The 13,764-nt window shown below is 33.0% G+C and overlaps 7 non-coding genes across 7 annotated transcripts; all 7 read left to right on the top strand.

Moving 5' to 3' along the window:
- Positions 1 to 1,372: 1,372 nt before the first annotated feature.
- Positions 1,373 to 1,446, top strand: TRNAI-AAU (transfer RNA isoleucine (anticodon AAU)). The gene has a single exon. It is a non-coding gene; the product is annotated as a tRNA-Ile (tRNA).
- A 1,584-nt stretch (positions 1,447 to 3,030) lies between these two features.
- TRNAI-AAU (transfer RNA isoleucine (anticodon AAU)) lies at positions 3,031 to 3,104 on the top strand. Its single transcript has one exon. It is a non-coding gene; the product is annotated as a tRNA-Ile (tRNA).
- Positions 3,105 to 4,698: 1,594 nt separating this feature from the next.
- On the top strand, positions 4,699 to 4,772 carry TRNAI-AAU (transfer RNA isoleucine (anticodon AAU)). The gene has a single exon. It is a non-coding gene; the product is annotated as a tRNA-Ile (tRNA).
- A 1,587-nt stretch (positions 4,773 to 6,359) lies between these two features.
- On the top strand, positions 6,360 to 6,433 carry TRNAI-AAU (transfer RNA isoleucine (anticodon AAU)). The gene has a single exon. It is a non-coding gene; the product is annotated as a tRNA-Ile (tRNA).
- Positions 6,434 to 8,024: 1,591 nt separating this feature from the next.
- Positions 8,025 to 8,098, top strand: TRNAI-AAU (transfer RNA isoleucine (anticodon AAU)). Its single transcript has one exon. It is a non-coding gene; the product is annotated as a tRNA-Ile (tRNA).
- A 3,251-nt stretch (positions 8,099 to 11,349) lies between these two features.
- On the top strand, positions 11,350 to 11,423 carry TRNAI-AAU (transfer RNA isoleucine (anticodon AAU)). Its single transcript has one exon. It is a non-coding gene; the product is annotated as a tRNA-Ile (tRNA).
- Positions 11,424 to 13,028: 1,605 nt separating this feature from the next.
- On the top strand, positions 13,029 to 13,102 carry TRNAI-AAU (transfer RNA isoleucine (anticodon AAU)). The gene has a single exon. It is a non-coding gene; the product is annotated as a tRNA-Ile (tRNA).
- Positions 13,103 to 13,764: the final 662 nt, after the last annotated feature.

The following is a 13,764-nucleotide window of genomic DNA, read 5'->3' as shown; positions in this document are numbered from 1 at the left end:
GGCAAATTAATCAGTTATATTGCTGCTCAAACATAGAGGGCACTAGGTGTTACTAGAAGAAGAAGAAGATATGTGCTCCCCTCTCATTAGTGCACACTGAAGTAAAAAAAATGGAGAATTTCTAAGGACCAGAGCACAAGTAATGGATCTCTGCATTCTTATTGCATCTTTTCTTATTTCCAAATATTTGACATACTTCTGATTTGATAAGTTTAAAAATTAGTTTAAACAAAGGACACCACTGAAGATGATGGAATTTATATGAATTTTAAATGAAGATTTGCAATACTCATACATTGAATGAAAATGGAGCTTTGAACAAAAGGAAAATAAACAATGTTAGCTCCCACGAGATATGAACTCAGATGACTAGATTCAAAGTCCAGGGTGCTAACAATTACACCATGGAACCCTCACCTGAGCAATGGCATCTACTGAAGTGCGCTCATCTTTTAAATGCAAAGAAAAGAAATTCAATACTTTATATATATTATTTCAAGTTTCTAATAAGCTCAGGGATGCAATAGGTATTATGTAGAATATTTGTCCAAAACCAATGATAATATATAAAAAGTAACCTATTTTTTAAAGGAGAAGATAGATACTAGAAACCTAAATGCCTAGGACCAATTTCAGTTGGAGCATCACCCCTTATGTTATCCTAGCATTGAATTGACAGTTTTTCTGTATTTCCATATTTGCATATCAGCCACTTACAATTGTTTCAAGCTTTATAACAGATGACTGCCTTTTTTATAGACCAAGGATGAAAGTCTCTTGTGAGTTAAATCTGATAATGACATCACAATTTGTAAATTAAGCTATAGTATGATTACAGAGTGTAGACTGAATAAAAAGTGCTTTCCTATGGATTGAAGTTTGTATTTTCTTAAGCTTTGCATTCCAAAATGGGCTAGCATTCTTTATTTCTAATGGGCACATTAAGCTACTTCCCCAATATATATTTTTTTGTGTTAAAAGTTATTCATACACAACTTGGTAAAACATACTAAATTTAATACATAATGGATTACATCCTGGGATTATCTTTTTCAACAATCTGTAAATTTACAATTAAAAATTGTGTATTAGATTTTTTAGATTGATTTTGCTTAGATTTGCATATACTCCTTGTCTAAATTGTCTATTTTTATACTATTAGTAGATGCCTTAATCTTTGTTATTATCCTATCTAATATTTATTTTTATTTTGTAATGTGGAAAGAAACTGGAGCATTTTTATGATACCCATGCTTCAAGTGACTCTATGGCTTAAGCTTTTTTTTGAAAAATGAAATGCTATAAAAACAAAATATGATCTGTGCTTTGAGGTACATTTGCCAGTTTTGTGTTTTCTTGCAGGAATATCTGTGGCTGGTTAGCTCAGTTGGTTAGAGTGTGGTGCTAATAACACCAAGGTCACGGGTTCGATCCCCGTATGGGCCATTTGCTTTTCTTGATGGACAAGAATGGAATAAGCTCATCGTGGAGTGCATGAATACTTGAAAACATCATAGACACATATATCACAAAATCTCTTCAAATACATATCAGAAGCCAGTGGGAGTGTCATCCTTTGGCTGATGAAGATTTTTCTCTACATGGCTCAGTGACTTTTGTCTCAAATCAAGCAATATGGCATAACTAAGATATGCAAGGGCAAATTAATCAGTTATATTGCTGCTCAAACATAGAGGGCACTAGGTGTTACTAGAAGAAGAAGAAGATATGTGCTCCCCTCTCATTAGTGCACACTGAAGTAAAAAAAATGGAGAATTTCTAAGGACCAGAGCACAAGTAATGGATCTCTGCATTCTTATTGCATCTTTTCTTATTTCCAAATATTTGACATACTTCTGATTTGATAAGTTTAAAAATTAGTTTAAACAAAGGACACCACTGAAGATGATGGAATTTATATGAATTTTAAATGAAGATTTGCAATACTCATACATTGAATGAAAATGGAGCTTTGAACAAAAGGAAAATAAACAATGTTAGCTCCCACGAGATATGAACTCAGATGACTAGATTCAAAGTCCAGGGTGCTAACAATTACACCATGGAACCCTCACCTGAGCAATGGCATCTACTGAAGTGCGCTCATCTTTTAAATGCAAAGAAAAGAAATTCAATACTTTATATATATTATTTCAAGTTTCTAATAAGCTCAGGGATGCAATAGGTATTATGTAGAATATTTGTCCAAAACCAATGATAATATATAAAAAGTAACCTATTTTTTAAAGGAGAAGATAGATACTAGAAACCTAAATGCCTAGGACCAATTTCAGTTGGAGCATCACCCCTTATGTTATCCTAGCGTTGAATTGACAGTTTTTCTGTATTTCCATATTTGCATATCAGCCACTTACAATTGTTTCAAGCTTTATAACAGAGGGCTGCCTTTTTTATAGACCAAGGATGAAAGTCTCTTGTGAGTTGAGTCTCATAATGACATCACAATTTGTAAATTAAGCTATAGTATGATTACAGAGTGTAGACTAAATAAAAAGTGCTTTCCTATGGATTGAAGTTTGTATTTTCTTAAGCTTTGCATTCCAAAATGGGCTAGCATTCTTTATTTCCAATGGGCACATTAAGCTACTTCCCCAATATATATTTTTTTGTGTTAAAAGTTATTCATACACAACTTGGTAAAACATACTAAATTTAATACATAATGGATTACATCCTGGGATTATCTTTTTCAACAATCTGTAAATTTACAATTAAAAATTGTGTATTAGATTTTTTAGATTGATTTTGCTTAGATTTGCATATACCTCTTGTCTAAATTGTCTATTTTTATACTATTAGTAGATGCCTTAATCTTTGTTATTATCCTATCTAATATTTATTTTTATTTTGTAATGTGGAAAGAAACTGGAGCATTTTTATGATACCCATGCTTCAAGTGACTCTATGGCTTAAGCTTTTTTTTGAAAAATGAAATGCTATAAAAACAAAATATGATCTGTGCTTTGAGGTACATTTTCCAGTTTTGTGTTTGCTGGCAGTAATATCTGTGGCCTGTTAGCTCAGTTGGTTAGAGCGTGGTGCTAATAACGCCAAGGTCACGGGTTCGATCCCCGTATGGGCCATTTGCTTTTCTTGATGGACAAGAATGGAATAAGCTCATCGTGGAGTGCATGAATACTTGAAAACATCATAGACACATATATCACAAAATCTCTTCAAATACATATCAGAAGCCAGTGGGAGTGTCATCCTTTGGCTGATGAAGATTTTTCTCTACATGGCTCAGTGACTTTTGTCTCAAATCAAGCAATATGGCATAACTAAGATATGCAAGGGCAAATTAATCAGTTATTATAATGCTGCTCAAACATAGAGGGCACTAGGTGTTACTAGAAGAAGTAGAATATATGTGCTCCCCTCTCATTAGTGCACACTGAAGTAAAAAAAAATGGAGAATTTCTAAAGACCAGAGCACAAGTAATGGATCTCTGCATTCTTATTGCATCTTTTCTTATTTCCAAATATTTGACATACTTCTGATTTGATAAGTTTAAAAATGAGTTTAAACAAAGGATACCACTGAAGATGATGGAATTTATATGAATTTTAAATGAAGATTTGCAATACTCATACATTGAATGAAAATGGAGCTTTGAACAAAAGGAAAATAAACAATGTTAGCTCCCACGAGATATGAACTCAGATTACTAGATTCAAAGTCCAGGGTGCTAACAATTACACCATGGAACCCTCACCTGAGCAATGGCATCTACTGAAGTGCACTCATCTTTTAAATGCAAAGAAAAGAAATTCAATACTTTATATATATTATTTCAAGTTTCTAATAAGCTCAGGGATGCAATAGGTATTATGTAGAATATTTGTCCAAACCCAATGATAATATATAAAAAGTAACCTATTTTTTAAAGGAGAAGATAGATACTAGAAACCTAAATGCCTAGGACCAATTTCAGTTGGAGCGTGATATCACCCCTTATGTTATCCTAGCATTGAATTGACAGTTTTTCTGTATTTCCATATTTGCATATCAGCCACTTACAATTGTTTCAAGCTTTATAACAGAGGACTGCCTTTTTTATAGACCAAGGATGAAAGTCTCTTGTGAGTTAAGTCTGATAATGACATCACAATTTGTAAATTAAGCTATAGTATGATTACAGAGTGTAGACTAAATAAAAAGTGCTTTCCTATGGATTGAAGTTTGTATTTTCTTAAGCTTTGCATTCCAAAATGGGCTAGCATTCTTTATTTCCAATGGGCACATTAAGCTACTTCCCCAATATATATTTTTTTGTGTTAAAAGTTATTCATACACAACTTGGTAAAACATACTAAATTTAATACATAATGGATTACATCCTGGGATTATCTTTTTCAACAATCTGTAAATTTACAATTAAAAATTGTGTATTAGATTTTTTAGATTGCTTTTGCTTAGATTTGCATATACTCCTAGTCTAAATTGTCTATTTTTATACTATTACTAGATGCCTTAATCTTTGTTATTATCCTATCTAATATTTATTTTTATTTTGTAATGTGGAAAGAAACTGGAGCATTTTTATGATACCCATGCTTCAAGTGACTCTATGGCTTAAGCTATTTTTTTGAAAAATGAAATGCTATAAAAACAAAATATGATCTGTGCTTTGAGGTACATTTGCCAGTTTTGTGTTTGCTAGAAGTAATACGTGTGGCCTGTTAGCTCAGTTGGTTAGAGCGTGGTGCTAATAACGCTAAGGTCACGGGTTCGATCCCCGTATGGGCCATTTGCTTTTCTTGAAGGACAAGAATGGAATAAGCTCATCGTGGAGTGCATGAATACTTGAAAACATCATAGACACATATATCACAAAATCTTTTCAAATACATATCAGAAGCCAGAGGGAGTGTCATCCTTTGGCTGATGAAGATTTTTCTCTACATAGCTCAGTGACTTTTGTCTCAAATCAAGCAATATGACATAACTAAGATATGCAAGGGCAAATTAATCAGTTATTATATTGCTGCTCAAACATAGAGGGCACTAGGTGTTACTGGAAGAAGAAGAAGATATGTGCTCCCCTCTCATTAGTGCACACTGAAGTTAAAAAAAATTGAGAATTTCTAAAGACCAGAGCACAAGTAATGGATCTCTGCATTCTTATTGCATCTTTTCTTATTTCCAAATATTTGACATACTTCTGATTTGATAAGTTTAAAAATGAGTTTAAACAAAGGACACCACTGAAGATGATGGAATTTATAAGAATTTTAAATGAAGATTTGCAATACTCATACATTGAATGAAAATGGAGCTTTGAACAATAGGAAAATAAACAATGTTAGCTCCCACGAGATATGAATTCAGATTACTAGATTCAAAGTCCAGGGTGCTAACAATTACACCACGGAACCCTCACCTGAGCAATGGCATCTACTGAAGTGCGCTCATCTTTTAAATGCAAAGAAAAGAAATTCAATACTTTATATATATTATTTCAAGTTTCTAATAAGCTCAGGGATGCAATAGGTATTATGTAGATTATTTGTCCAAACCCAATGATAATATATAAAAAGTAACCTATTTTTTAAAGGAGAAGATAGATACTAGAAACCTAAATGCCTAGGACCAATTTCAGTTGGAGCATCACCCCTTATGTTATCCTAGCATTGAATTGACAGTTTTTCTGTATTTCCATATTTGCATATCAGCCACTTACAATTGTTTCAAGCTTTAAAACAGAGGACTGCCTTTTTTATAGACCAAGGATGAAAGTCTCTTGTGAGTTAAGTCTGATAATGACATCACAATTTGTAAATTAAGCTATAGTATGATTACAGAGTGTAGACTGATTAAAAAGTGCTTTCCTATGGATTGAAGTTTGTATTTTCTTAAGCTTTGCATTCCAAAATGGGCTAGCATTCTTTATTTCCAATAGGCACATTAAGCTACTTCCCCAATATTTATTTTTTTGTGTTAAAAGTTATTCATACACAACTTGGTAAAACATACTAAATTTAATACATAATGGATTACATCCTGGATTATCTTTTTCAACAATCTGTAAATTTACAATTAAAAATTGTGTATTAGATTTTTTAGATTGATTTTGCTTAGATTTGCATATACTCCTTGTCTAAATTGTCTATTTTTATACTATTAGTAGATGCCTTAATCTTTGTTATTATCCTATCTAATATTATTTTTTATTTTGTAATGTGGAAAGAAACTGGAGCATTTTTATGATACCCATGCTTCAAGTGACTCTATGGCTTAAGCTTTTTTTTTAAAAATGAAATGCTATAAAAACAAAATATGATCTGTGCTTTGAGGTACATTTGCCAGTTTTGTGTTTGCTTGCAGTAACATCTGTGGCCGGTTAGCTCAGTTGGTTAGAGCGTGGTGCTAATAACGCCAAGGTCACGGGTTTGATCCCAGTATGGGCCATTTGCTTTTGTGATGGACAAGAATGGAATAAGCTCATCGGTGGAGTGCATGAATACTTGAAAACATCATAGACACATATATCACAAAATCTCTTCAAATACATATCAGAAGCCAGTGGGAGTGTCATCCTTTGGCTGATGAAGATTTTTCTCTACATGGCTCAGTGACTTTTGTCTCAAATCAAGCAATATGGCATAACTAAGATATGCAAGGGCAAATTAATCAGTTATTATATTGCTGCTCAAACATAGAGGGCACTAGGTGTTACTAGAAGAAGAATAAGAAGATATGTGCTCCCCTCTCATTAGTGCACACTGAAGTAAAAAAAAATGGAGAATTTCTAAAGACCAGAGCACAAGTAATGGATCTCTGCATTCTTATTGCATCTTTTCTTGTTTCCAAATATTTGACATACTTCTGATTTGATAAGTTTAATAATGAGTTTAAACAAAGGACACCACTGAAGATGATGGAATTTATATGAATTTTAAATGAAGATTTGCAATACTCATACATTGAATGAAAATGGAGCTTTGAACAAAAGGAAAATAAACAATGTTAGCTCCCACGAGATATGAATTCAAATTACTAGATTCAAAGTCCAGGGTGCTTTCAATTACACCATGGAACCCTCACCTGAGCAATGGCATCTACTGTAGTGCGCTCATCTTTTAAATGCAAAGAAAATAAATTCAATACTTTATATATATTATTTCAAGTTTCTAATAAGCTCAGGGATGCAATAGGTATTATGTAGAATATTTGTCCAAACCCAATGATAATATATAAAAAGTAACCTATTTTTTAAAGGAGAAGATAGATACTAGAAACCTAAATACCTAGAACCAATTTCAGTTGGAGCATCACCCCTTATGTTATCCTAGCATTGAATTGACAGTTTTTCAGTATTTCCATATTTGCATATCAGCCACTTACAATTGTTTCAAGCTTTATAACAGAGGACTGCCTTTTTTATAGACCAAGGGTGAAAGTCTCTTGTGAGTTAAGTCTGATAATGACATCACAATTTGTAAATTAAGCTATAGTATGATTACAGAGTGTAGACTGAATAAAAAGTGCTTTCCTATGGATTGAAGTTTGTATTTTCTTAAGCTTTGCATTCCAAAATGGGCTAGCATTCTTTATTTCCAATGGGCACATTAAGTTACTTCCCCAATATATATTTTTTTGTGTTAAAAGTTATTCATACACAACTTGGTAAAACATACTAAATTTAATACATAATGGATTACATCCTGGGATTATCTTTTTCAACAATCTGTAAATTTACAATTAAAAATTGTGTATTAGATTTTTTAGATTGATTTTGCTTAGATTTGCATATACTCCTTGAATAAATTGTCTATTTTTATACTATTAGTAGATGCCTTAATCTTTGTTATTATCCTATCTAATATTTATTTTTATTTTGTAATGTGGAAAGAAACTGGAGCATTTTTATGATACCCATGCTTCAAGTGACTCTATGGCTTAAGCTTTTTTTTGAAAAATGAAATGCTATAAAAACAAAATATGATCTGTGCTTTGAGGTACATTTGCCAGTTTTGTGTTTGCTTGCAGTAATATCTGTGGCCGGTTAGCTCAGTTGGTTATAGCGTGGTGCTAATAACGCCAAGGTCATGGGTTCGATCCCCGTATGAGCCGTTTGCTTTTCTTGATGGACAAGAATGGAATAAGCTCATCGGTGGAGTGCATGAATACTTGAAAACATCATAGACACATATATCACAAAATCTCTTCAAATACATATCAGAAGCCAGTGGGAGTGTCATCCTTTGGCTGATGAAGATTTTTCTCTACATGGCTCAGTGACTTTTGTCTCAAATCAAGCAATATGGCATAACTAAGATATGCAAGGGCAAATTAATCAGTTATTATATTGCTGCTCAAACATAGAGGGCACTAGGTGTTACTAGAAGAAGAAGAAGATATGTGCTCCCCTCTCATTAGTGCACACTGAAGTAAAAAAAATTGAGAATTTCTAAAGACCAGAGCACAAGTAATGGATCTCTGCATTCTTATTGTATCTTTTCTTATTTCCAAATATTTGACATACTTCTGATTTGATAAGTTTATAAAAGAGTTTAAACAAAGGACACCACTGAAGATGATGGAATTTATATGAATTTTAAATGAAGATTTACAATACTCATACATTGAATGAAAATGGAGCTTTGAACAAAAGGAAAATAAACAATGTTACCTCCCATGAGATATGAACTCAGATGACTAGATTCAAAGTCCAGGGTGCTAACAATTATACCATTGAACCCTCACCTGAGCAATGGCATCTACTGAAGTGCGCTCATCTTTTAAATGCAAAGAAAAGAAATTCAATACATTATATATATTATTTCAAGTTTCTAATAAGCTCAGGGATGCAATAGGTATTATGTAGAATATTTGTCCAAACCCAATGATAATATATAAAAAGTAACCTTTTTTTTAAAGGAGAAGATAGATACTAGAAACCTAAATGCCTAGGACCAATTTCAGTTGGAGCATCACCCCTTATATTATCCTAGCATTGAATTGACAGTTTTTCTGTATTTCCATATTTGCATATCAGCCACTTACAATTGTTTCAAGCTTTATAACAGAGGACTGCCTTTTTTATAGACCAAGGATGAAAGTCTCTTGTGAGTTAAGTCTGATAATGACATCACAATTTGTAAATTAAGCTATAGTATGATTACAGAGTGTAGACTGAATAAAAAGTGCTTTCCTATGGATTGAAGTTTGTATTTTCTTAAGCTTTGCATTCCAAAATGGGCTAGCATTCTTTATTTCCAATGGGCACATTAAGCTTCTTCCCCAATATATATTTTTTTGTGTTAAATGTTATTCATACACAACTTGGTAAAACATACTAAATTTAATACATAATGGATTACATCCTGGATTATCTTTTTCAACAATCTGTAAATTTACAATTAAAAATTGTGTATTAGATTTTTTAGATTGATTTTGCTTAGATTTGCATATACTCCTAGTCTAAATTGTCTATTTTTATACTATTACTAGATGCCTTAATCTTTGTAATTATCCTATCTAATATTTATTTTTATTTTGCAATGTGGAAAGAAACTGGAGCATTTTTATGATACCCATGCTTCAAGTGACTCTATGGCTTAAGCTTTTTTTTGAAAAATGAAATGCTATAAAAACAAAATATGATCTGTGCTTTGAGATATATTTGCCAGTTTTGTGTTTGCTTGCAGTAATATCTGTGGCCGGTTAGCGCAGTTGGTTAGAGCGTGGTGCTAATAATGCTAAGGTCACGGGTTCGATCCCCGTATGGGCAATTTGCTGTTCTTGATGGACAAGAATGGAATAAGCTCATCGGTGGAGTGCATGAATACTTGGAAACATCATAGACACATATATCACAAAATCTCTTCAAATACATTTCAGAAGCCAGTGGGAGTGTCATCCTTTGGCTGATGAAGATTTTTCTCTACATGGCTCAGTGACTTTTGTCTCAAATCAAGCAATATGGCATAACTAAGATATGCAAGGGCAAATTAATCAGTTATTATATTGCTGCTCAAACATAGAGGGCACTAGGTGTTACTAGAAGAAGAAGAAGATATGTGCTCCCCTCTCATTAGTGCACACTGAAGTAAAAAAAAATGGAGAATTTCCAAAGACCAGAGCACAAGTAATGGATCTCTGCATTCTTATTGCATCTTTTCTTATTTCCAAATATTTGACATACTTCTGATTTGATAAGTTTAAAAATGAGTTTAAACAAAGGACACCACTGAAGATGATGGAATTTATATGAATTTTAAATGAAGATTTGCAATACTCATACATTGAATGAAAATGGAGCTTTGAACAAAAGGAAAATAAACAATGTTAGCTCCCACGAGATATGAACTCAGATTACTAGATTCAAAGTCCAGGGTGCTAACAATTACACCATGGAACCCTCACCTGAGCAATGGCATCTACTGAAGTGCGCTCATCTTTTAAATGCAAAGAAAAGAAATTCAATACTTTATATATATTATTTCAAGATTCTAATAAGCTCAGGGATGCAATAGGTATTATGTAGAATATTTGTCCAAACCCAATGATAATATATAAAAAGTAACCTATTTTTTAAAGGAGAAGATAGATACTAGAAACCTAAATGCCTAGGACCAATTTCATTTGGAGCATCACCCCTTATGTTATCCTAGCATTGAATTGACAGTTTTTCTGTATTTCCATATTTGCATATCAGCCACTTACAATTGTTTCAAGCTTTATAACAGAGGACTGCCTTTTTTATAGACCAAGGATGAAAGTCTCTTGTGAGTTAAGTCTGATAATGACATCATAATTTGTAAATTAAGCTATAGTATGATTACAGAGTGTAGACTGAATAAAAAGTGCTTTCCTATGGATTGAAGTTTGTATTTTCTTAAGCTTTGCATTCCAAAATGGGCTAGCATTCTTTATTTCCAATGGGCACATTAAGCTACTTCCTTAATATATATTTTTTTTGTGTTAAAAGTTATTCATACACAACTTGGTAAAACATACTAAATTTAATACATAATGGATTACATCCTGGGATTATCTTTTTCAACAATCTGTAAATTTACAATTAAAAATTGTGTCTTAGATTTTTAAGATTGATTTTGCTTAGATTTGCATATACTCCTAGTCAAAATTATCTATTTTTATACTATTACTAGACGCCTTAATCTTTGTTATTATCCTATCTAATATTTATTTTTATTTTGTAATGTGGAAAGAAACTGGAGCATTTTTATGATACCCATGCTTCAAGTGACTCTATGGCTTAAGCTTTTTTTTGAAAAATGAAATGCTATAAAAACAAAATATGATCTGTGCTTTGAGGTACATTTGCCAGTTTTGTGTTTGCTTGCAGTAATATCTGTGGCCGGTTAGCTCAGTTGGTTTGAGCGTGGTGCTAATAACGCCAAGGTCACGGGTTCGATCCCCGTATGGGCCATTTGCTTTTCTTGATGGACAAGAATGGAATAAGCTCATCGGTGGAGTGCATGAATACTTGAAAACATCATAGACACATATATCACAAAATCTCTTCAAATACATATCAGAAGCCAGTGGGAGTGTCATCCTTTGGCTGATGAAGATTTTTCTCTACATGGCTCAGTGACTTTTGTCTCAAATCAAGCAATATGGCATAACTAAGATATGCAAGGGCAAATTAATCAGTTATTATATTGCTGCTCAAACATAGAGGGCACTAGGTGTTACTAGAAGAAGAAGAAGAAGAAGAAGAAGAAGATATGTGCTCCCCTCTCATTAGTGCACACTGAAGTAAAAAAAATGGAGAATTTCTAAAGACCAGAGCACAAGTAATGAATCTCTGCATTCTTATTGCATATTTTCTTATTTCCAAATATTTGACATACTTCTGATTTGATAAGTTTAAAAATGAGTTTAAACAAAGGACACCACTGAAGATGATGGAATTTATATGAATTTTAAATGAAGATTTGCAATACTCATTCATTGAATGAAAATGGAGCTTTGAACAAAAGGAAAATAAACAATGTTAGCTCCCACGAGATATGAACTCAGATGACTAGATTCAAAGTCCAGGGTGCTAACAATTACACCATGGAACCCTCACCTGAGCAATGGCATCTACTGAAGTGCGCTCATCTTTTAAATGCAAAGAAAAGAAATTCAATACTTTATATATATTATTTCAAGTTTCTAATAAGCTCAGGGATGCAATAGGTATTATGTAGAATATTTGTCCAAACCCAATGATAATATATAAAAAGTAACCTATTTTTTAAAGGAGAAGATAGATACTAGAAACCAAAATGCCTAGGACCAATTTCAGTTGGAGCATCACCCCTTATGTTATCCTAGCATTGAATTGACAGTTTTTCTGTATTTCCATATTTGCATATCAGCCACTTACAATTGTTTCAAGCTTTATAACAGAGGACTGCCTTTTTTATAGACCAAGGATGAAAGTCTCTTGTGAGTTAAGTCTGATAATGACATCACAATTTGTAAATTAAGCTATAGTATGATTACAGAGTGTAGACTGAATAAAAAGTGCTTTCCTATGGATTGAAGTTTGTATTTTCTTAAGCTTTGCATTCCAAAATGGGCTAGCATTCTTTATTTCCAATGGGCACATTAAGCTACTTCCCCAATATATATTTTTTTGTGTTAAAAGTTATTCATACACAACTTGGTAAAACATACTAAATTTAATACATAATGGATTACATCCTGGGATTATCTTTTTCAACAATCTGTAAATTTACAATTAAAAATTGTGTATTAGATTTTTTAGATTGATTTTGCTTAGATTTGCATATACTCCTTGTCTAAATTGTCTATTTTTATACTATTACTAGATGCCTTAATCGGTGTTATTATCCTATCTAATATTTATTTTTTTATTTTGTAATGTGGAAAGAAACTGGAGCATTTTTATGATACCCATGCTTCAAGTGACTCTATGGCTTAAGCTTTTTTTTGAAAAATGAAATGCTATAAAAACAAAATATGATCTGTGCTTTGAGGTACATTTGCCAGTTTTGTGTTTGCTTGCAGCAATATCTGTGGCTGGTTAGCTCAGTTGGTTAGAGCGTGGTGCTAATAATGCCAAGGTCATGGGTTTGATCCCTGTATGGGCCATTTGCTTTTCTTGATGGACAAGAATGGAATGAGCTCATCGGTGGAGTGCATGAATACTTAAAAAAATCATAGACACATATATCACAAAATCTCTTCAAATACATATCAGAAGCCAGTGGGAGTGTCATCTTTTGGCTGATGAAGATTTTTCTCTACATGGCTCAGTGACTTTTGTCTCAAATCAAGCAATATGGCATAACTAAGATATGCAAGGGCAAATTAATCAGTTATTATATTGCTGCTCAAACATAGAGGGCACTAGGTGTTACTAGAAGAAGAAGAAGAAGATATGTGCTCCCCTCTCATTAGTGCACACTGAAGTAAAAAAAAAATGGAGAATTTCTAAAGACCAGAGCACAAGTAATGGATCTCTGCATTCTTATTGCATCTTTTCTTATTTCCAAATATTTGACATACAGATGTAGCCACCTTTATCTTGAGTGGCCGCGGCGGTTGTCCCGTTCGACCATACGCAGCGTACTGTGGCGTAGCGAGGCGCGCCTAGCCACAGAGAGGCTATCTAATCGCACGGAGACAGACATTTGACGTTTGGCGTTACCTTTACGTGTAATACCTGCGATCAGCCACCAGATGTCGCTTTTTACAATCACCACTGCGCATGCGTGTGGTCTCCCGTAAAATACAATACTGACATACATAAT

The sequence above is a fragment of the Pseudophryne corroboree genome, chromosome 11 (assembly GCF_028390025.1).
Source record: "Pseudophryne corroboree isolate aPseCor3 chromosome 11, aPseCor3.hap2, whole genome shotgun sequence".
Taxonomy (NCBI): domain Eukaryota; kingdom Metazoa; phylum Chordata; class Amphibia; order Anura; family Myobatrachidae; genus Pseudophryne; species Pseudophryne corroboree.
Note: the sequence above shows the minus strand (reverse complement) of the source record. Positions and strands in the feature narration are given on the sequence as shown.